The sequence below is a fragment of the Meriones unguiculatus genome, chromosome 17 (assembly GCF_030254825.1).
Source record: "Meriones unguiculatus strain TT.TT164.6M chromosome 17, Bangor_MerUng_6.1, whole genome shotgun sequence".
Taxonomy (NCBI): domain Eukaryota; kingdom Metazoa; phylum Chordata; class Mammalia; order Rodentia; family Muridae; genus Meriones; species Meriones unguiculatus.
Genome location: NC_083364.1, coordinates 53,042,812 through 53,066,579, shown reverse-complemented (window position 1 = coordinate 53,066,579; position 23,768 = coordinate 53,042,812). Strand labels below are relative to the sequence as shown.

The following is a 23,768-nucleotide window of genomic DNA, read 5'->3' as shown; positions in this document are numbered from 1 at the left end:
AGATGATTTTTTACATCAGATATTTTGAAATAATGACCCTTGGCCACAGTGGTGAATAAGAGTGGTCTTGGTCCTGGACTGGGACAATTTGGACTGATGTCCCTGTACAAGTACTCTTTACATAAAGTTGTGGTAGCTGTTTGTGGCTGCATTATGGTGCAATGGAGACTGCAATTGTTTCGTGTCTTTTGCGGAGGTGCTTACCATGCAATTTTGCACAAGAAGCTTCCTTTATAACCCCTGCGCTCTGTTTACTTTTTTTTTTTTTTTTTTTGGTCAGAGTTGACAAGGTGAGTCTATTTTGATTTTGAAAAGTTTCACATTTCTTTTACACAAGGGATGACTCAAGGATTCAGGTGTCTTCCGTTTTTCTATTTCAGCATCTTCAGTCTCGGTTTGTGCGCAGAGTTAGATAACTGTAAGGGCTAAAGTAGGAAGCGGTCCATTTTATTTCTTTCCGTGCGCCATCTCTCCGTCTCATGACCCACTTGGATGGAAAGTGAGACTTTCTGTGTGCCTGGATAGAGGGTACAGAACTACGAAGTCTGTAGAGTGCAGGTCCTTAAGGTAGGTGCTGGGGGTCTTCCAGAAGGTCTGTCGGTTGGACTGAAAATAAATGACACCCTTTAACCCAAATTTAACATATCTTCCAATTAGCTGTGGCAGATGCTGTACTACTCAAAGCCTCATGCTACTGAGTTCATCTGAGTTCAGCTCAGTCAAGGTAAGTGACTGCATATGTGGTATCAGTGTCTCTCCTATGAGATGATGCAACTGTCCCTTTCTGAATGAGTTATAGAAAGGTCACTCAATGGATGCACAGGTGCTGCTTAAAAGTACAAACCGTCTCATGACACAGGACAGCACATACAAAGGGTTCAGTAAGGGTTCACATGTAAACAGACTGTCCTCGAGTTCCTTATTACAGCAATGCTGAAAAAAACTCTAAAAGTTTCAAAGTTTCCCGAGTAGACTCCGGTTCCATTTGTTCTTAGCGAAGACCAGTTCAACAGCAGAATACTTACTGACTTTTCTCTTTCCTATCCCGTTCTTCCCAGTTGCTCACTCCTTCCCAAGGTAACCACCCAAATAAACTATTTATAGGAAGGCATCACGTCAGCCAGTTTAAGAGCTGGTGTGGAAACAGGTTCTAGCAAAACATACCTCACTGTGAGGCTTTCAAACTAAATTGCCATAAAGTAATACAGCAACTGTCGCATGTTTAAGTGTGAATTTGAATTTAAGTGTTCAAATAACACGCGTGCTGTGACATCACAGTGACTGTAAATGGTAAAGGAACAGGACAAAACATCAGCACAGTTCTAACGTTGGAATGGTATAGAGGAGTAATTTCTCAACCTGTGGGTCACAGCCCCTATAGGGGACAAATGACCCTTTCACGGGAGTTGAACGTCAGATATCCTGCATATCAGATATTTACATTATGGTCCATAACAGTAGAAAAATTCCAGTTATGAAGTAGCAATGAAAATGATTTTATGGTTGTGGGTCACCACAACATGAAGAATTATATTAAAGGGCTGCAGAATTAAGAAGGTTGAGAACCACTGGTATAGGGACAAATGTCTTTTAAAGGGATGAATTATGTAACCTTGGTTTGGTGAATCATGTTCATTGTTCATAGTCCTTTAGGCAGAACATTCTCTATTTGTTTGAGGCAAGCATGAACTGCAAAATTAAGTTCCGGGATAGCCTGGTTTACAGAGTAAGACCCTGTCTCAAAACAACACCAGAAAGAGAGATGTGTAGATAAGAGTGGGAACTTGGAACAACAAGTTTCTTTTAAACACTTTACATCGTGAAAATGGTCCCTATCTTCTGCTAGAGGAACAGCCTTTGGTACACAGGAGTCCTGTTGTAGCTTAGCTAGAGGAGATGCTCATCACACGTACCTATTGTCTTCAAGATCTGTACTTCTTTCACTGTCTGCATGTCTGTTCCAAAATACTGCTACTTAGCCCATGGAGGGAAGAATAATTCTTGGAGTAAATCACACAATTTGCAAGGTTGAGCCAATACGAACTGACAAGCATGCACCTAGGGTTAGGAAACATTCTATGACCCTGGCTGAGGGAGGCTTTATTAATGAGACTATTCTCCCTCAGATCGTAATGTCCTAGAGTCACTTACTCCATGTTGCTACAATGGCTCCATTATGCTTGAATGTGACATTGTGCTATGTTAAATGAGGTAGAGATGACAGAATGTGTTTGGCAAATTGATGGAAGGAACAAAAATATTAGATGAATGGGCACTTCGAATGGATTAATTGTTTGAGACCGAAGAATCTGCTCCCTGACTCTGTTCCATAGAAGATAAAACACATCTTTCTCCAGGGACAAAAGTGGACCCTAGTGATGGAGATCCCAATGCCACTGAGAAGTTTGGTCCAGGCTGCTAGGAATATAATTCTCTTAACTTTATGGGTTTCTTGAGGATTTTATTTGGGACTCATTTGATTTCACATAAGTTATACCTACCAATCTCAAAGCAACACTATTTTTAAAACTTGTTTAAATTCACAAGTATCTATAGCATACAACATGATATTTTGACGTATGCATACTTTCTGGAATGGCTAAATAAGCTATATAGAATGTGTTGATTATTACTTCATATACTTTTCTATTTCCCATTAAACTGAAATGAGAAAATACTTTCCCTCTACTGAATTTAAGTCACATTTCTGAGAACCTTCCCGAAATCTCTCTGATTGCTGGACTACCTTAAGACGTTCTGAGACAGAAACAAAAGTAGCACACTCACATCCTTGGATCTGTATTTTCCTCAGTACCAAAGTCCTTGCCCTGGGACCTATTTTTACTTGCTTCCTAAAACAAATTTGAGAAGTAACTTTATTTTCATAAAGTGACTTTTAAAAAAAATTCAAATATTTTTGTTTGTTATTTGTCGATTTACTACATGTAAACAATGTCTCGATCTATCTACCCTGCTAGCCTGCCTCATCCTCTAGGTATCCCCAACTCATCCCCTACCTACTTTGATATCCACTGTCCTTCTGTTTGTAACCCACTGAGCTTAATTAGCTCGGCCTATTGTGGTGTTGACTAATATTGTGGTCTTGTACGGATAGCCGTTAACAGCTGCAGTGACTTTCTGAGTCTAGTGGCCGTACTCTGCCCAGAAGACAGAATTTCACGGCGCTCTTTTTTCAACTTCTCCCACTTGCATTCTTTCTGCCTCCTCTTCCACAATGTTCCCCGAGCCTTGAGGTAGGAGTGTTAAAGATGAGCATTCAATACGATAGTCCCTTATTCTCAGCACTTTGGTCAGTTATGCATGTCTGCATCAACTGTTACCTATTGCAGGGGGAATCTTCTTTAGACCGATGGCATCACTGATCAGTGAATATAAATGTATATATTTGAAGGCAATTTGGCAAAAATGTCTATTTAGCAAGAGAATTTACAAATAGTAGTACTTTCCCCCCTTAGGACCTATAGCCTTCTGAGCAATAGGCTCTTGCCCAAGCTTAGTACTTTCCTCCTGTAAAATGGGCCTCAGATCTATGCCCAACATGTTTGATTGCTGCCTTAATCTCTGTACAAAATAGTCACTTTCTGTCTGATTATTACATTCCGTTACCTTCCTCGCCTCTCCTTGCATCTGACTGTATAGTCTGGTCAAATATATTGACTATAGGTGCCAGAGAAAGCAAAATGGCACCATTACCACTGAGCTTGAAACTTTGGATAGCCTGTCAGTTTTTTAAACTAATTTCCTATTTTTCATATTAATGTCATATGTAGTAAGTAGTATGTATCAAATATCACATATCTACACAAGTGTCCCAGTTCTTCCAATTTACACCACATTTTTCTCAGCTTAAGTCCCCACTAAAAGTCTGTCAAAGGCCAACAGGTGTCTCTTTAAGACATCAGACTTTCTTTTTTTTTTTTTTTTTCAATGCAGTTTATTCAGGAACCTTGAACAATCCTCGGACCCTGGGGAAAGCCAGCCCACAGCTTAAATAGCCTCTGGGTAGCCAACCCAGGCGTGCCACGGGGGCAATGCAGATAGGTCCACATACATGGAAGCAAGCCAGATCCTCGGCCTTAGCCAAAGGTGGAGTTGTTCGTGACAGAGAGCACTCACCATCGGGAAGGTGGAGGGCGGAAACCAGCTCCATCTTTAAGGCATAGCATTCCGCAGCTCTCTACAGTTCCCCCTTTTTGTTTTAGACGCATCGGGCAAGAGTAGAGGTCTGATCTCTGATATTAGAAATAAATTGGGACTTTATACAGATGTTCATTTAGGTGTCATCCACCCAAAGAGCATCAGACCCGTCCGATACCTTTTTCTCAGAGGCGGGACCTGGGGCATCAACCCGCATGCAATCAGACATGCTCTTCTCTGGGTCCAAAGCGGCTGACCCTGAGTGCAGTGCTTAGCCTCGCATCCTGAGCGTATCATTTTAGCTTTTTATGGTATCCAACCATGCTTGGGGAGAATGTCCTGCTTCAATGGCTGTAAAGGCCTGAATGATCATGGCTGCATCACACTGTTGTGAGACTCTAATCTTGCATATATACCACAGGCAAACCAAGGAGACCAACACCAGAAGGCCTGCTAACACTCCCATGCCCGCCCATTCCTTCAGATGATTCATGGCTGCAGCAATCCATGTTGATAATCCTGTGGCTAGTCCTGCGTCCACTCCGGTAGAATTTACTGTGAAAATGGCCACTCTCAGCTGCTCCATCGTAGTATCGAATTCTCCAGTCCAATTACCTAAAATATAGCTCGACAATTGTTTAGACATATTTGCAGCGCAGGAAAAATTCTCATGTTGTATGCTAGTGACACAAAGTCCAGCATACTTTCATTGACAGCCAGGTTGAGCGATTTGCCATAGGGTATCAATTTGCTCCTGCAAGAGGTCAATCCTCTGATTGAACACCATCAAGCTTCCTTTTAGTTGAGCATTAATTCCTTTATGTACAACTAAGGCATGAGCTACATTGGCTAAATGATTATTCAGGGTCTGAGCAGTCTGCCCAGTATGACTCATGGCTAATGCCCTGGTGGTAGCTCCAACAGCCGTCAATGAGATGGTAGTAACAATGGTGGCTGTAGTTCCAAGATCCCTTTTCTGTCTGAAGAGAGTCATAGCGTGAGGGGCATCAATGGGCACAGGCACCCAGTGAGGCATGCGAGTAACCAGGGCATACCTAACTTTATTAGCATTCCAGCATTGGGCAAAAAAGCAAGTATCATTACCACAATTACTTGGCTCTATCTGGCTAATAATGAATAAAAATGGGGGATATAGACAAACAGGTGTGGGCTTATAGGAAATATTATGAGAAGCCTTAACCCCTCGTTGGAACATCCTGCGTCAGTTCTAGAACTAGCAGTGGTGGTGTCCGAGGTCTGAGTAGGTTCAGGAGACCATTGCCCCCAGGGGCGAGACGTGCTCCATGCCAATTGACTAACTCCATGTTTTCCTCCAATTTTGAAAGTCATTTAAGGTTCTTAAATTATTTTTTTCCCTTTTTTCTTAAATTTTTCATCAATTACACTTTATTCATTCTGCATCCCCCCATAAGCCCCTCCCTCCTCCCATCCCAATCCCACCCTCCCTCCTCCCTCTGCTTGCATGCCACTCCCCAAGTCCACTAATAGGGGAGGTTCTCCTCTCCTTTCTGATCTGTCAGTTCACATCAAAAGTGGCTGTATTGTCCTCTACTGTGGCCTGGTAAGGCTGCTCCCCCCCCAGAGGGAGGTGATCAAAGAGCAGGCCAATCAGATACTGGGAAATAGTAAGAGCTGGAGAGGACAGGGTCTCCACAAGGAGAGCAACAGAACAAGAAAATTTGAACACAGGGAACTTCCCAGAGACTCATACTCCAACCAAGGACTATTCATGGAGATAACCTAGAACCCCTGCACAGATGTAGCCCAGGGCAGTTCAGAGTCCAATTGGGTTACATAGTAATATGAAGAGGGACTCCCTCTGACATAATCTGATTGACATCAGACTTTCATTGGCAATTTCCTTGGGATTCCATAAGAGTCACTACCTTTTTAGGTTTCTACCACAGCTTCTCAGAAGCTCCTTAAGGAGGGAACTACTAAAATATATTCTGTTTATCTATGGCTAGATAACAAAATACCCAAAAATATATAACCATGGAACAACAGCAACACATACTTTACCTAAAAATCAACAGCTTAGCCAGGTTTGGTAGTGCAGGTCTTTAATTCCAGCTTTTCTGGAAGCAGAGGCCAGAAGACAGCAAGTTGAAGGCCTCCCTAGTATGGAGGATGGGGGACTTTAAGGCACATAATGAGACTCTGCCTCAAAATGTTGTTTTAAACAGGCAAGAGTTATCACTTGGTAGCAAAGTTCTGGATGGTCATGTACACAAAATAATGAAAAAAAAAAAAAAAACAACAACTTGAGCAGGGCTCATTTGGAACCGGTTACACATGCTCTTCTTAGCTTTGGCTGGGCAGCTTAAAGGTTGGTAGTTTATGTGTCTGGTGATTATTGCTGAAGACGTGGAACATTAGCTATGAGTGTCGGCTCAAACATTTGTTTTTTAGCTCAAACATCTTTTAATCTGCGTCTGTATGTGTCTCTACAACATGGTGGCTGATTTACAAGAGTATGTTTCTCAAGAATGACAGGCACAAAAAAGCTGTACTGTCTTGGCTGGCATATTGTAGATACTCGCACAGTTTCATATTTCGGTTCATTTGATGCAATTAAATAACATTGGGCATTGTGGAAGGAGACAGTGGTTCAAATGGACCTACTGAAAAGCGTGTTAGAAAACCTGTGACGGTTTCACAAACTACACCCACACACAGTTACTTAAAACTAATTTATAATTTCCCTCTGACCTGACTAGAGGCACATATTATTCCAACTGCTAATAAAAATACTTCGTCAAAAATATAAAATCTGAGATAAATACAAGACTTGGCGGGAAACCACCGGGTAAGCTTAATAACAGAATGGAAATGGCAGAAAACAGTACCTTAGGGAAATTATCGAAAGATCTAACATTTGTGTAATTGGAGATCTGTAAGGGAAGAGAAAAGGATACCATAATACCATCTGAAGAAAGGATGTCTAAAACTGCCCAGTGTCAGTGAACATCATACATTTATAGATAAGAGAATCGCCAGCAACACCATAAACACAAAAGTGCCTATGCCAATGTGCATTATAAGCAAGCCTTTAAAAATGAAATAATAACAAAAAAGCTGTAAACATCGAATATTCTGCAAACCTGAATCTTGAAGGCTTCAGCTCCCAGCGTCCGTCTGCTAACATAGGCCTAGAATGTTTCAGCCTCCCAGACTTAACTGCTGAATGAACTCACCCTTTCTAGCGCTTTCTGAACTCTCACTGGCTGGTTCAACGCGGCTGTTCTGGCGCAAACTCCTCTCCAAGCTGACTGATTCATCCTGGTGTCTCTCTCGGCTTCTGACTGACTTGCTCTGCTTGGCCTCGAAGCAACTCTGGCATTATGTTCTAATCTCACTCTCATTCTCTGGCTGGTTCTGTCTTCACCTGTGTCTAGCTTGTTCTCTCTGCAACCTGTCTCTGTCAAACTGTCCCGGTGAAACGGCCACACTCACTACTCACACGACACTACTGCCGCTGCTGTTACTACTGCCACCGCCACCGCCACTACCATGACGGCTGCCGCTGCCACTGCTAATCCCCTTTCTTCCTGCACTGACTTAAGCAGCCCCTCTTTTGCTGTCTGTTCTCATGAGAGTTGGGTGTATCTTCTCTCTGACCCACTCTGCGAAATCTTTCTCTGATCTGTCGCTTTCTCTGGCCCTCAATAGACATCAGTTGCAAACATCACTGCTTCCTTCTATAAACTAATCTTACGTTTATTCTGTGGGACTAAAAGTGTGTACTAAGGGCGTGTCTGTATTCCAGCCAGACCACGTAGTTCTAGAAAGTCTTTAGATTTGTCCCCTGCCAGACCAGCCAAGTTGGATTAAAATTCCTCTACACTCCGATCCTTACACACATATAAGTGCACACAGGAACACACACATGCACTCTCACGCCCGCTCACAAAATAAATAAATGTAACAAAAAGTACACTTACTAGAAAAAAAAAATTATTGCATTGTCTGATAATTTTTCAGTGAACATTGATGTAATAGCTTGAACAAAACTTATGAAATAAAAATGCCTATAAAATGGTAAACTTAATTTATTCTAATGCAAGGGGTAAAATATTGTGTCTAACCAGCCTATGAAAAGTTAGTTATTCCTAAAAGCTTGATGCATAAACTATAATTAAAGACATAGTGAGACATACAATAGAGAAGATGCTCATAAAACACAAAGGATGATGGTAAAGAAAATATACAATAAAAAGGGTAAAAGGAAAATATCAAACAGTAAAGTGCAGGCCAAATCCAGATTCATCGGTTATTCAATACATGTAGTCAACACACACAAATAGAAAGACAAAGACCACAAGAAAAGATTTTAAATGGAAAACTTTTGACAAGTTAAAAGGAAAAGGATGACCTGGAGCACAGCCAGCAGAGGTGAGGTGCACGCTGTCCCCTTCAGCCAGGCCCCAGGAACTTCAAGGTTAGACCCTTCTTCTCCCCTCCCCCATCAACCCACTGCCTACCAGGTCCACCAGAGGCACAGCCAGCAGAAGTGAGCAGCATGCTCTTCCCTGAGCTCCGCTGTCAGGATCAAGGCTCTGCCTGTCCCATCAAGGAGTCTTATCAACATCAGGAACACCACACCAGCACCAGGGACAACCTGATGGCTAAAGGCCAACGTAAGAACATCATCAACAAGAGCCAGGTCGTTATGGCATCACCAGAGCCCGGTTACCCTACTACAGCAAGCCCTGCATATCCTAACACAGCCAAAACACAAGAAGATGACCTTAAATCCAATGTCATGAGGAGGCTAATAGAGGCCTTTAAAGAGGAAATGAATAAGTTCCTTAAAGAAATACAGGAAAACACAAGAAAATGAATAAAACTGTTCAAGACCTGAAAATGGAAATAAACAATAAAGAGAATACAAACTGAGAGAATCCAAGAGATGGAAAAGCTAGGGAAGAAAACAGGAACTACAGAAACAAGCATAACTACAGAATACAAGAGATGGAAGGGAAAAATCATAGAAAATGTGATTGAAGAAATCTGTACATCAGTCAAAGAAAATCTTAAATTGAAATTTTTCTTGACACAGAAATCTGGGACACTATGAAAAGACCAAACCTAAGAATAAAAGGACTAGAAGGAGGGGAAGATTCCCAGTTCCAAAAACCAGAAAATATTTTCAACAAAATCCTAGAAGAAAACTTCCCCAACCTAAAGAAAGAGATGTTGATAAACATACAAGAAGCTTACAGCAGAACACCGAACCAGAAAAGAAAATCCTCCTGCCACATAATAGTCAAAACACTAACTGTACATAACAAAGAAAAATATTAAAAGCAGCAAGGCAAAAAGGCCAAGTAACATATAAAGGCAGACATAACAGATTTATACTTGACTTCTCAACAGACTCTAAAACCTAGAAAGGCCTGGACAGGTATCTTGCAGACTCTAAGTGACCAGAGATGTCAGCCCAGACTACCATACCCAGCAAAATTTTTAATTACCAAAGATGGAGAAAACAAGATAGTTCAGGTCAAGACCAAATTTAAACAATATTTATCTACAAATCCATCCCTACAGAAGATGTTAAAAGGAAAATTCCAGCTCAAGGAGGCTAACTATACCCAAGAAAACAGAGGAAATAAATAACCCCACACCATCAAAAACAAAAGAAGTTCTCTCTCTCTCTCTCTCTCTCTCTCTCTCTCTCTCTCTCTCTCTCTTTCTCAACATCAAAATAATAGGAATAAACAATCACTGGCTAAGAGAAGAGCATGTCTGGTTGCATGCGGGTTGATGCCCCAGGTCCCGCCTCTGAGAAAAAGGTATTGGACGGGTCTGATGCTCTTTGGGTGGATGACACCTAAATGAACATCAGTACAAAGTCCCAATTTATTTCTAATATCAGAGATCAGACCTTTACTCTTGCCTGATGCGTCTAAAACAAAAAGGGGGAACTGTAGAGAGCTGCGGAATGCTATGCCTTAAAGATGGAGCTGGTTTCCGCCTTCCACCTTCCCGATGGTGAGTGCTCTCTGTCACGAACAATTCCACATTTGGCTAAGGCTGAGGATCTGGCTTGCTTCCATGTATGTGGACCTATCTGCATTGCCCACGTGGCACGCCTGGGTTGGCTACCCAGAGGCTATTTAAGCTGTGGGCTGGCTTTCCCCAGGGTCCGAGGATTGTTCAAGGTTCCTGAATAAACTGCATTGAAAAAAAAATGCAACTAAGTACATAAAAAAAAAAAAAACAACCAATCACTGGTTATTAATAACTCTCAACATCAATGGACTCAGTTCCCCAATAAAAAGACATTGGCTAGCAGAATGGATGGGAAAACAAGATCTATCATTCTGCTGCACACAAGAAACACACCTCAGCAACAAAGATAGACATTAAAATATATAAAGAACTCAAGAAATTAAACACCAACAAACCAAACAACACAATTTAAAAATGGGGTACAGAACTAAACAGATAATTCTCAACAGAGGATCTCTAATGGTCAAGAACCACTTAAAGAAATGTTCAATATCTTTAGTCATTAGGGAAATGCAAATCAAAACAACTCTGAGATTCCATCTTATATCCATCAGAATGGCTAAAATAAAAAAACTCAAGTGATAGGATGTGGAGAAAAGGGAACATTACTGGAGGGAGTGCAAACTTGTATCACCACTTTGGATATCAATCTTGAGGTTTCTCAGAAAATTGAGAATACATCTACCACAAGACCACTACACCACTCCTGGGCATATACCCAAAAGATGCTCCACCATACCACAAGGACACTTGCTCTACTGTGTTCATAGCAGCCTTGTTCATAATAGCCAGAAACTGGAAACAATCTAGAAGTCCCTCAACTAAATAATGGATAAAGAAAATGTGATAAATTTACACACTGGAATACTACTCAGCTTTTAAAAACAAGGACTTCGTGAAACTTGAAGGCAAATGTATAGAACTAGAAAAGATCATCCTGAGTGAGGTATCCCAGAACCAGAAAGACACGCATGGTATGTACTCACTTATAAGTGGATATTAGCCATAAAGTACAGGATAACCATGCTACAATCCACAAACCCAAAAAAGCTAAGTAACAAGGAGGGCCCAGGGGAGTGTGCTTGAGTCTCATTCAGAAGGGGAAATAAAATAGACTTTGGCAGTGGATGGAGGGGGGTAACTGGGTGGGAGATGGTCTGCGAAGGGGGACAGGGTTTCTGAGTCAGATGTGGGGAAAGCAAGAGGGAAAGGTCTGGGAGAGAATAAAAATCAGTAGGGGGAGGCATCTGTGGGACAAACAAAGACCTGGGACTGGGAAGGCTCTCTGGAGTCTATGGGACTGACCCTAGCTGAGACTTCTAGCAGCAGGAGGATTCATCCAGCAGCTGATGGAAACAGACGCAGAGACCCAGAGCCAAACAGCAGGCTGAACTCAGTCTTGTGGCAAAGGAGTGAGGGAGCCACAAGAAGACCTACAGAGTAAACTAATCTAGGCCCATGGGGTTCACAGAAACTGAACGACCAACCAAAGAGCATGCATAGGCTGGAACTAGGCCCCTACACATATGTAGCAGATGTGCAGCTTGTTCTTCATGTGGGTCCCCTCACAATTGTAGAGGAGGCTATCTCGGACTCTGATGCCTGCCTTTGGATCCCTTTCTCCTAGCTGGGCTGCCTAATCAGGCCTCAGTGGGAGAGGATGTCTTTAGTTCTGCTGAGACTTGAAGTGCCAGGGTGGGTTGGTACCCATGGGGGGGGGGTGGACTCTTCAGAGAAAGAGAAGGGAGAATGGGAAGAGAGGGGTCTGAGGGTGGGACTGGGAGGGGAGGAGGGGCTGCAATCAGGATGTAAAGTGAATAGATAAATTAATTGATGGTAAACAAGTAAAGGGATAAAAATGGTGCATCATTCAAACACTTATCAAAAGAAAATCCAGCAAAAGGCAGGGTTGTCATATAGTAATAGGAAAAACAGCCCTAAAGGAGAATGGAATAACAACAGAGCTTCAAAATCACAGGAAGCAAAACCTGGCAGAAAACAAACAAACAAATAAAAGAGAGTAAGCAAATGTGTAATTACACAAGGCACCCTCAACTTCTCCCCATGTTCCACAGAGCATTCAGAAAGAACTGAGCTACAGTATCAACTAAGGTGTAATTCAAATCTGTAAAACACTATATCCAATAAACTCAAAGGACCCGGGGGCTGGAGATATTGCTTGGTCAGGAGTTAAGTGTACTGGCTGCTCTTATAGAAGACCTGAGTTTGGTTTCCGGCACGCACCTCAGGCAGCTCACAACCATCTCTAACTCCAATTCCAGGATATCCACTGCCTTCTTCTTGTGCCCATTCTTTGTAGATGCATAAAGTATATATAGTATAATGTTTGCATTAGGTTTCACATTGAAGCTTAACAAATTTAAAATTTAAATATTGTATAAGATATGTTATGAATGTCATGAAGACCATGGTTCAGCTAAGAAATCTCTAAAAAGTTGAAAAGCATATTGGATTAAATAACTTTTATAGCCAGTATTTTAAAAACCAATGGCTGGAGTTGTAGCTCTGTGACAGGCAAATTATCTGACAAATGCCATGCCCTAGGCTCCATCCATAGCACTGAAGTGTGCTTCTAAAGCTGTCTTTGGGGGACAGTGGTAGCATTAAAGGCTCGTGCTATAAAACATAGAGGGCCTCAAGTAAATATTTAAGCTTTTCCTTTAAGAAACTAAACCCAAAGCATAAAAAAGAAACAAGAAAAATGAGATAAGATATTAAAAAGATGAAAACACTAGAGAGGGGAAATGAAAGCTCAGGCAAAACCAAAAAGGAAATTATCACTCTTGGGACTGAAGGATTGTGTCACTTAGATCCTACTTTAATGAGAAGCACTGTGGATGAGCAATTACACATTAATTCAACAACATAAAGCTCACCAGTGTCTCCAAGCACCACCAGCTGCCAGTACTCACTGAAGATTAAAAAAAAAAAAATTCTAGGTAGGCTCGCCATTTTGTTAAAAATTGAATTTGTAATTGAAGAAATGTGGCTCCTAGATTTTCCTGGCATATTTGGAGAAAAAAAAATATTATCAATCTTATAGCCTCTTTCACAAAAAAGAAGAGCAAAAAGGCTTTCCCAAATCTGTTCATGAGACTAACATGCTTATTTCAACCAATGCTAGACAAAAATGGCAAGAAATTCATTTTAAATCGCTGACTTCTACACATCAACACAAAAATTCTATATAAATTATCAACCAATAAATTTGGATGTGTGAGATATTCAGTAATTCCAGCACTTGGGAGACTGAGGCCAATGAATTTGCATACAGTAATAAATAAATAAGTAAATAAATAAACCGTATACTGTAACACATAAATAATGGCCAAGGGCAGTTGTAAAAAATTAATGTATCTACCGTGATCGCTATCTAAGTCCAGTCACTACATGATATCAGTAGATGCAGGAAAAAAAATTAATAGACATCACTTCATGATGTAAGAAAGAGAGAAAAAAAAGCCTTCCATCATGTTAGGAATAGATAAAAACTCTCATAACATGTTTTTTAAAAAAAATCATCTACCGAATAACAAAATCTAAAAACTCCATCTGACATCATACTTATCAGTGAAAGTCAACACTTTAGATACAGCACAACAACCCCCCCCTTCCATCATTCCTGCTGAGCACACCAAAGTCCAACAGTGTAGCAATTCAGTTGTCTCCATCTGTAAGAGGCAAAACCGTCCAGGTAGAAAATCCAAAGTGATCGACAAAAAAAGCACCCAGAACTAATAGGTACATTTTGCAATGTCTTGAGAAATGTCATTAACACAACAAAAATCAATCATTCCTACACGCTCACCATGAATAGCTGGAAATGAAAACTGTTTTTGTAAAGAGATGGAGCTCCTGTAGAGTGAAATGCTCAGACACAAATACAACAAATATCTGATGAAAGGAGCCGTCTCAAAATGCACGGAGACTGTGTTCTTAGGTTAGGTGATTCGGCATAATAAAAGTGTCAATTCAGATGTATTTCCCAGGGTTTTGTACACACGTACAGTAGAACCTGATTCTGAGCTGTACAGTGGGCCTGCAAGATGGATCCAATGGAGTTAAGAGCACTTGCTATGCAATCCTAGCCCAAGTAGCAGCCTCAAAATTGGCAAAAGGCCAGATGCAGTGACTCCAGACTCCGTCCGACTCTGTAATCTCAGCACCCCTACTGGGAGATGGAAGGTGGAGACAGGAGAATCACTGAAGCTTTCATTTAGGGAGCCTGGAGTAAACAGAGCAGCAGAATCAAGTGAGGACTTGCTGCAGCAAAATGGAAAGAGCGAGAGAACCAATTCCTGCATGTCATCTGCTGATACACACACACACACACACACACACACACACACACACACACAAACACGTGGCATGGTACAGGTACACCCACATGCACACAAGTAATAATTTAAAATGAAATTTTAATTGGACTGGGAAAAACAAAGAAACTAGAGTAGTCCAGACAATTTTGAAAGAGCAGAAAAGCTGGATGTGATTTAGAAATGTGTAAAGCTATGGTATCAAAGCAGTATGCTACCGATGAAGACATCTAGAAAAAGACTAACTGAATGAAATAGGGAATACAAGAGAAACCCACACTAACAATTTATTGATAATTCCCTTACAAAGAGTAGATAGTCAATAGGAAATTATCTACTCAACAATGGGACTATTGATATCAATATACAAAGATGAAACTCAAGCTTTACACCTGATACAAAACTTAATCCAATATAAAACCTGGACCTCCATATAAAAATACGAAACGATAAAACATAGGAACTATTCATGATGTGAAGTTAAGCAAGGAATTCGTAGCTATGATAGTAGAGATACAATTCAGGGAGCAGAGAAAGAACCCACAAATGATAGATGGGATTTCATCAAACTATAAAACCTTCCAAAGACTACGAAGAGATGCAGGTCAGCCATAAACTGAGAAGAATATTTGCAAGTCATGTATTTAACAACTGGAGGAAAAAAAAAAAAAGACGCTTCCAACTTATCAACATGACAAACAATTAGTTTTTGAATGGATGGAAAAATTGTATAATTAATGAACTTAACAAATAATTTTCATATATGTGCATGAAAATATACTCAACATTGTAAAAATTATGGTGAGATGTCATTTCACCCATACCAAAAATGCCAAAATAAAAAAAAATTAACAATGGTGTCTTTTCTCCAATGTGTATTATTGCCTCTTTGTGAAAAATCAGTTGGGTCCTCAATTCCAGTCTCGTCTATTTTTATGTCTGTACCATACTACTTTTATTATTAGAGCTGTATAGTATAACCTATACTATACAGGTATAGTATAGGAATGGTGATACCTCCAGTAGTTATTTCATTGTTAGGGATTATTTTGGCTATCCTTGGGTCTTTTGTGTTTCCATATAATTTGATTATTCTTTTCAATTTCTGTGAGGATTTGCATTGTGATTTGAATATGTAGATTGCTTTTGGTAAACTGGTCATTTTTCACAATGTTGATCCTACTACTCTATAAGCATGGGATATCTTTCTGTCTTCATTATCTTCTTAAATTTTCTCCAGTATATTAAAGTTGTGTTGTACAAGTCTTTTATTTCCTTGGATAGATTTATTCCAAGATATTTTTAAAGGCTATTGAGACTAGTATTATTTCCCTGATTTCTTTCTGAATACATGGGAAGGCTACTGATTCTTTGAGCAATTTTTGTATCCTGATACCTTTCTGAATGTGTTTAGCCCTGTAGGAATTTTCTGGTGGAGACTCTATGGTCTTCTACAGAGAGAATCATGTGATCATCTATAATCATGTAATCATCTGCCAATAAATAAACTTTGACTTTTTTCTTTTTTTATTTGTATCCCCTTGATCTTCACATGTCTTACCACTCTGGCTAAGACTTCAAATACTATATTGAACAGGAGAGAGAAAATAGATGCTCTTGACTTTTTCTTGGTTTGATTGGAAATGCCTTGAAGTTTTCTCCATTTGCTTGATTTGGGCTGTATATTGTCTTTATTATGTTGAGATGTGTCCCCTGTATTCCTTGATATGTAGGCAGTACAGTCATTCAGAAAATAGTTTGGCAGTGTCTTATACACTAAACATTACCTTGCCGTAAGACAATATTTGCTCTAGATAAGGGACGCATTCATTCAACAGCTCTGGTAAACAAAATTTTCATGTTGTCGATCTTTGTGTCCCCAAAAGCTCATGTGTTGGAGACTTGGTTCCCACCAATTGTAAAACCAGGCACTGTTGGAAACTCTAAAAGGTGCCTAATTAGAGCTGCATCTCATTGGGCATGTGCCTTGATGAATGTACAAGAACTCTGGTCCCTTTTCTTTTTCCCTTCCCAGCTGCTAGGAGTTGCTCAGTCTTGCTCCAGTCTTAAGTATAATGTTCAGCCTCATCACATACCCAGAGTAACAAGGCCAAACAAGCATGGACTGAAATTTCTGACACAGTGAAATAAAATAACCCTTTCTTCCTTTTAACCTGTTTATCTCAGGCATTTTGTCACAGAGAAAAACACCTAACATACAACCCAACTGTCTGTCCTTTGAGAAATATATAAACTGTGACACAGGACACAGAAAGATTTCCCAATCTGCTATAAAATCCTGTCTACTAAATAATGCCAATTAACTGCAGTTGTGCTGTCACACTATTTTAAAAGAAAATTTCAAAGCAAAGGTAAAAATAAAACCTGAAGAGGCAAGCTACGGGGAACTGAACTCAGGGCTCTACCTACCACTGTGATTTTTAGCCCTTCTTTTCTTTTTATTTTGAAAGAGGAATTTGCAAAATTACCCAAGCTGGCCTTAAACTAGAACTCCTGGCTCAGACTCCCCAGTGCTGGTATGACATGTGCCAGCCACCATGTCTGTCTCATCAGGAAAACTAAATCTTATCTTTTAAACCACCTAGCAGTGGATTGAAACAGATGCTAAGTCTTACAGCCAAACATTAGGTGGAGCAAAGGGAGCCTTGAGGAAGAGTGGGAAGAAGGATAGAAGGACCCAGAGGAAACAGAGTCTGTACAGGAAAACCAACAGAGCCAACTAACCTGGGCACAAGAGGGACTTGCAGATACTGATGCTCCAACCAAGGACCATGCATGGACTAGACATAGGCCCCCTATGCATATGTACACGATGGACAACTTGGTCTTCATGTGGGTTCTCTAGCAAGAGGAGTAGGCGCTGCCTCTGACATGGACTTTCTTGCATGCTTTCGATCATTTTCCCCTGGAAGGCTACCTTGTCAGGCCATGGTGGTAAAGGATGCACTCAGTCCTGATATGACTTGATGTTTTGGGATAGATAGGTGGAGGGGGCTCCCCTTTTCTGATGAGGAGGGAAGAGAGATACAGGGAAGAGGGAAAGATGGTGGGAACAGGAGAAGAGGAGGGAGGAGACTATGATTGGGATGTAAAGTTAATTAATTGATTAATTATTTGAAAAATACATTTCATTGTTACTGTCTATGCTGTCTGATCAAGTCATACCACAGGCTTTCACTTCCTGTTCTTTCTCAGGTTGTGTTAAATAATAATTAATTAACTTTGTTAGTGGTTACTGTTATTCTTAATTTAAGGTGCTGTGAGGGAGGATGCATTGCTTCCCTTGTGTCTTTGCACACATCACACACTCTTTCAGCTTTGGGAACACTGAAAGACTTTGCCCAATTTAATTTAGCATCAGTCTGATATGATAGTATACATGAGCAACCCCAAAAATTCAACCAGAGAACTCCTTCAGCTGATAAACACCTTCAGCAAAGTGGCAGGATACAAAATCAACTCAAAAAAATCAGAAGCCCTCCTATATACCAAAGACAAAAAGGCTGAGAAAGAAATTAGGGAAACAACACCCTTCACAATAGCCACTAATAACATAAAGTACCTTGGTGTGACTCTAACCAAGTGAAAGACCTGTTTGAGAAAAACTTCAAGTCTCTGAAGAAAGAAATTGAAGAAGATATCAGAAGATGGAAAGATCTCCCGTGCTCATGGATTGGTAGGATTAACATTGTGAAAATGGCCATCCTGCCAAAAGCAATCTACAGATTCAATGCAATTCCCATCAAAATACCAACTCAATTCTTTACAGACCTTGAAAAAAAGATTCTCAGCTTCATATGGAGAAACAAAAAACCCAGAATCTCCAAAACGATCCTGTACAACAATAGATCATCTGGAGGTATCTCCATCCCTGATCTCAAGCTGTACTACAGGGCAACAGTAATAAAAACTGCATGGTATTGGCATAGAAACAGAAAGGAGGATCAATGGAACTGCATAGAAGACCCAGAAATAAATCCACACACCTATGAATACTCCATATTTGACAAAGAAGCCAAATCCATTCAATGGAAAAAAGACAGCATCTTCAACAAATGGTGCTGGACCAATGAGATGTCTACATGCAGAAAAATGAAAATAGATCCATATTTATCACCCTGCACAAAACTAAAGTCAAAGTGGATCAAGGACCTCAACATAAAACCAGATACCCTAAATCAATTGGAAAAAAAAGTGGGGAACAGCCTAGAACTCATTGGCACAGGAGACAACTTCCTGAACAGAACACCAACAGCACAGGCTCTAAGAGCAAAAATCAATAAATGGGACCTCATGAAACTGAAAAGTTTCTGTAAAGCAAAGGACACCGTCATCAAAACAAAATGACTGCCTACAGATTAGGAAAGAATCTTCACTAACCCTTTATCTGACAGAGGACTAATATCCAGTATATACAAAGAACTAAAGAAGCTGAAAAGCAGCAAACCAAGTAATCCAATTAAAAAATGGGGAACAGAGCTAAACAGAGAATTCTCGACAGAGGAACATCAAATGGCAGAAAAACACTTAAAGAAATGCTCATCCTCATTAGCCATCAGGGAAATGCAAATCAAAACGACCCTGAGATATCACCTTACACCCATCAGAATGGCCAAGATGAAAAACTCATGAAAAGCGACAACACATGCTGGAGAGGTTGTGGAGAAAGGGGAACCCTCTTCCACTGCTGGTGGGAATGTAAACTGGTACAACCACTCTGGAAAGCTATCTGGCGCTTTCTAAGACAATTAGGAATAGTGCTTCCTCAAGACCCAGCTATACCACTGCTAGGTATATACCCAAAGTTCGTTCAAGTACACAAAAGGGATACTTGCTCAACCATGTTTATAGCAGCTTTATGTGTAATAGCCAGAACCTGGAAACAACCCAGATGTCCATCAACGGAGGAATGGGTACAGAAATTGTGGTATTTTTACACAATGGAATACTACTCAGCAATCAAAAAGGAGGAAGTCATGACATTTGCAGGCAAATGGTGGGATCTAGAAAAGATCATTCTGAGTGAAATATCCCAGAAGGAGAAAGACAAACATGGGATATACTCACTTATATAGACCTATATGATATGATAAACATAATGAAATCTATACACCTAAAAAAGATAATCAATTGAGCGGACATGGGGTAAGATGATCAATCCTCGTTTAGAAAGACAAATGGGATGTGCATTGAACGTATGACAGGAGTCTACTGAGCGCATCTGAAAGACTAACTAGCAGTGTTTTCAAAGCAAAGACTCATGACCAAACCTTTGGCAGAGTACAGGGAATCATAAGAAAGAAGGGGAGTTAGTCTGATGGGGAAAGGATAGGAGCTCCACAAGGACCAAATATATCTGGGCACAGGGTCTTTTCTGAGACTGACATTCAACCAAGGATCATGTATGGATATAACCTAGAACCTCCACTCAGATGTAGCCTGTGGTAGCTCAGTAACCAATTGTTTTCCCAAAGTGAGGGGAACAGGGACTATTTCTAACAGGAACTCAATGACTGGCTCTTTGGTCTCCCCACCCCCGAAGGGAGGAGCAGTCCTGTTAGGCCACAGAGGAGGGCTTTGCAGCCAGTCCTGAAGATTGATAAAACAGGATCAGATGAATGGGGAGAAGGTCCCCCCTATCAGTGGACTTGGAAAGGGGCATGGTGGAGATGAGGGAGGGAGGGAGGGACTGGGAGGGAATGAGGGATCGGGACACGGCTGGGATACAGAGTTAATAAAATGTAACTGATAAAATAATAATAATAATAATAATAATAATAATAATAATAAAACAAAAAAAGAAAAAATAATAATAATTTAGCATCAGTCTTACTCCCTCATGTTCCTCAGCAACATAGAGGAAACACAAGCACTTAAAATAATTGCTGCAAAAAAAAAAAAATAGCCTTATCTTTTGAGTTCGGAAAGACACGAAGGAAAGAGAAACATTGCTTGGATGGGTAAGCAGGCAGGTCAGAGTGTAAAACCACTGAGGAGTCCCTTAGTCATCAGAAGCTACATGGCTGTCCTCTTCCCTCAAGACAGATTATGTGCACATCCATAAAGAAACTTGGGAAACTTTCAAAGATCATGAAAACATTATGAACTAACCTAGAGATCCCCTAGTATTTTTGGTAAAGGATCAAGCGGTAATGATTTTGTGCTCTCTATTCCATGTATGATATATCCCAATAGTAATTTACAAAAACAAGTGCGGGCTACCTATGTCCCTGGGCCAGAAGTTGCACACTCCTGAATTTGTCAAACCAATATAACTATACATTTGAGCTGTGGATGAAATCACAAAAGATTTATACCTATAAAAAAATTGACTTTCCTATAAATCTAATAAAGAACCAATATTTGTTGATGCCCATGACTTCATACACCTAAGCCTTCTCTTTATGTGAAAGCTGAAGAGCGTACACAACCTATGAGAATTGTTTCTGCCTCAAAACACCGCTGTCTTTACTATTTGAAGTTGTAAGATGTGTTGAGAATTACAGAGGGAGGGTTCATTAATCACAAACCTGCTCTTTCCCTCAGGTTTCTGTAAGGGTTCTAGAATGTGCATGGATGTAAATGTGTGTCAACCGTGTACAGAACTAATGAGTTTCCTTTATTCATTAGCAGCGGTCACCTTCACTTGACATTAGCCAAACAATGGTCTCCTTTAGAACATATCCTCTCCAAGCTTTTCAGCAAGCCTTAGCTGAGCCATGAGGACTCCCCAAGTGAATGCTTTGAGCTTGACCCTTTGATTTTTACTGAGACAGGAGATACCTGACAATGCATAATCCCAAACTTACTTCATCACTTCATCAAAGGAATAATAAACAACTAGACGGGGCAGCATCGTACCTAGGTGACAATGACTGGGGTGTTATAAGAAGTATGAGGGCCATGACTAGATCACCTTAATTTGTGTCTATATCTGGGATGTTCTCTTTCAGAAGAGAAAATCCGACATTATCTAGAGGCACTAAAATTCAGGTGAGTCAGCAGGTCAGAAATAAGTTGTACAAGTTGTTTTTGTTTTTTTTTTTTTTTTTTAACCACAAAATGCACAGTGCATCCTGCCTTAAAAGAATACTCTGATGCTTTAGCAGTAGTAATGCTTTTATTTTATTATGAGCTGCCCACCGGCACTTCTCAGGTTGTAACTCACTTAAACAGGTTTGTTGCTTTTGTTTTTTTGGTCTATTCTTCCTCCAGTTAAAGAACATTTTATTCTCAAATGAGAAGGGGGAAGGGGAAGGGGAGGATAAAGAATAAAAAAAAATACTGGGATGTCCCAAAAAGGAGTAGAGTTAGCACAAATATGGAATGACAGGCAGTTTAATCAAAGACCAGAAAAAGAACATGATCTCTTGTTACACTGAAGCTAGTATGTGATTTCTTACATCTAGTATTTGTTTCTCACGACTATATTTTTGGGAGCCGTATTATCATGAGTCATCATTCTGTTTACGATGCTAACATTTTGTTCTCTCCTGTAACTGTGATGAAAGTCTGAAGAGATGCTCACTTCATTCTAATTTTCTCTCCTGAAGCTGCTGGTTTTGTTTGCAGCTGACACTCTGGGTAAAAAGTATCATGAATTTCTCTGGGTTTGAAACTCCCAAGAAGAGTGCAAAGACCTGAAATCCCTTAATCAGGTTTCTAATCACACACAAGATGGCCTCGCATTAAGAGCCATTTGAGAGCAGCAGTTGCATCATGTCTTCACCATATCAAACAGGATTCTTATTTTAGCACCAAAGGCAGCTCTTTACTTGTAGAATGCAGCAAACCCCTGAACAGTTTGTTCAATAACAGAACACAGTACCATCTCACTCTCTCTCCCACGTAGTTCCAGAGGCTATTATATCATAGCTAATGAACAACTAGGATTTTGTGGATTCTATTTTTGGTCCTTAAATTCTTGTGTTAACCTTGTTACATGGCTACTATTGCTATCTACAAATTACAGAGCAGGTGGGATACGAGAGCCTGTCACACAGCCAGCAGGTGGCAGAGCCCAGACTCAAAGCAATGCACACCGGTGATTAAGATTTAGAACTGCTATGAAAACAAAGCACTAGGAATGTCTTTGGAGGAAAATTCTAGATTTGGTTAATTGAAGATCCACCTTAAGTGTGGAAGGCGCTGTGCCATACAGCCCAACGTCCTGATCTGAACAGAAGGATAAATGAATGATGTTAAGGTCTTCTAGTGTCCAATTGCCAAAGTCTCTCTCTATTTTGGCAAGGTTCTAGGGTCCGGGGTAGGAGTTGGGATGGGATGCAGAGTTCCTCTTTTTGTTTTATCTCTTGGGTCTCCGAGCTGATGGCTCAGGCAATCAATCAGCAACCGATCATGAAAGATGATTGAAAGGGAAAAGAAGAGAGGAAGCCAAGAATTCCTTTTCTAGGTCTAGGAAAGCTGTAGCTGGTCACCTTTTTTTTTTTTTTCTTTTTTTTCCTTTCCCTGAAGCCAGGACTGTAGAAAAGGCTTCTAGCCAAAACTGCAAGGAGTTGTGAAAAGGGGGCTCTCTGATCTGAGAACAGCTCCTGCTCAGGGGTAGGTTGCCCACAAGGCCCTCTCAGGCTAAAATGAACTTTTCCTGATTGCCCTAGGCTGATAATTAGATTCTGAATGCAGTTAACTTGTTTCTAAATCAGTAAGAAAAAGAAAAGAGGGAGAAAGTAAGCAAAGACCATTCATGCACATATGCTCAAGGGAAATAGGTGGATGAAGTTAAAAATTTTAACTTCAAAACTTCCCACAAACTAACATATGACATGATATTGATTTTAGCTAGTGTTCCTCTGCAGAAGCAGCAGCAAGCTTATGCTGCCAGTCCATAACATCAGCCCATACATGCATGTAGATAAACAATCAGACATATAGACCTGTATATATTCATACACACATTCAATGGATGATAAACATACAGTTTACATACATTCATATAAAATATATACAAAAAGCAGACAGACATATTTACACGTAAACACATATCTGTATGCATATTTACAACTCATGGATGAAGCGAATTCCAGCCAGCTTTCATTCAATGGGCTTCCACCACCAGACTTCTGCCAGTGGTGTCTGTGTGTGTGTGTGTCCTGCCACTGTTTATTGTATCATCTTCTTATCTCTGAGCCAAAGCTCCCAGAAAAGGAATTACCTCATAGTCAAAAAGGCAATTAATCACAAAAACAGATGAAT

General features: G+C 40.3%; 1 long non-coding RNA gene across 1 annotated transcript in view; it reads left to right on the top strand.

Moving 5' to 3' along the window:
- Positions 1-396: 396 nt before the first annotated feature.
- The window catches only part of LOC132648756 (uncharacterized), a 60,889-nt gene continuing 37,517 nt past the window's right edge, over positions 397-23,768 (top strand). The window contains exon 1 of the long non-coding RNA XR_009587156.1: positions 397-567. This is a non-coding gene — a long non-coding RNA (uncharacterized LOC132648756). The remainder of the gene's footprint in view (positions 568-23,768) is intronic.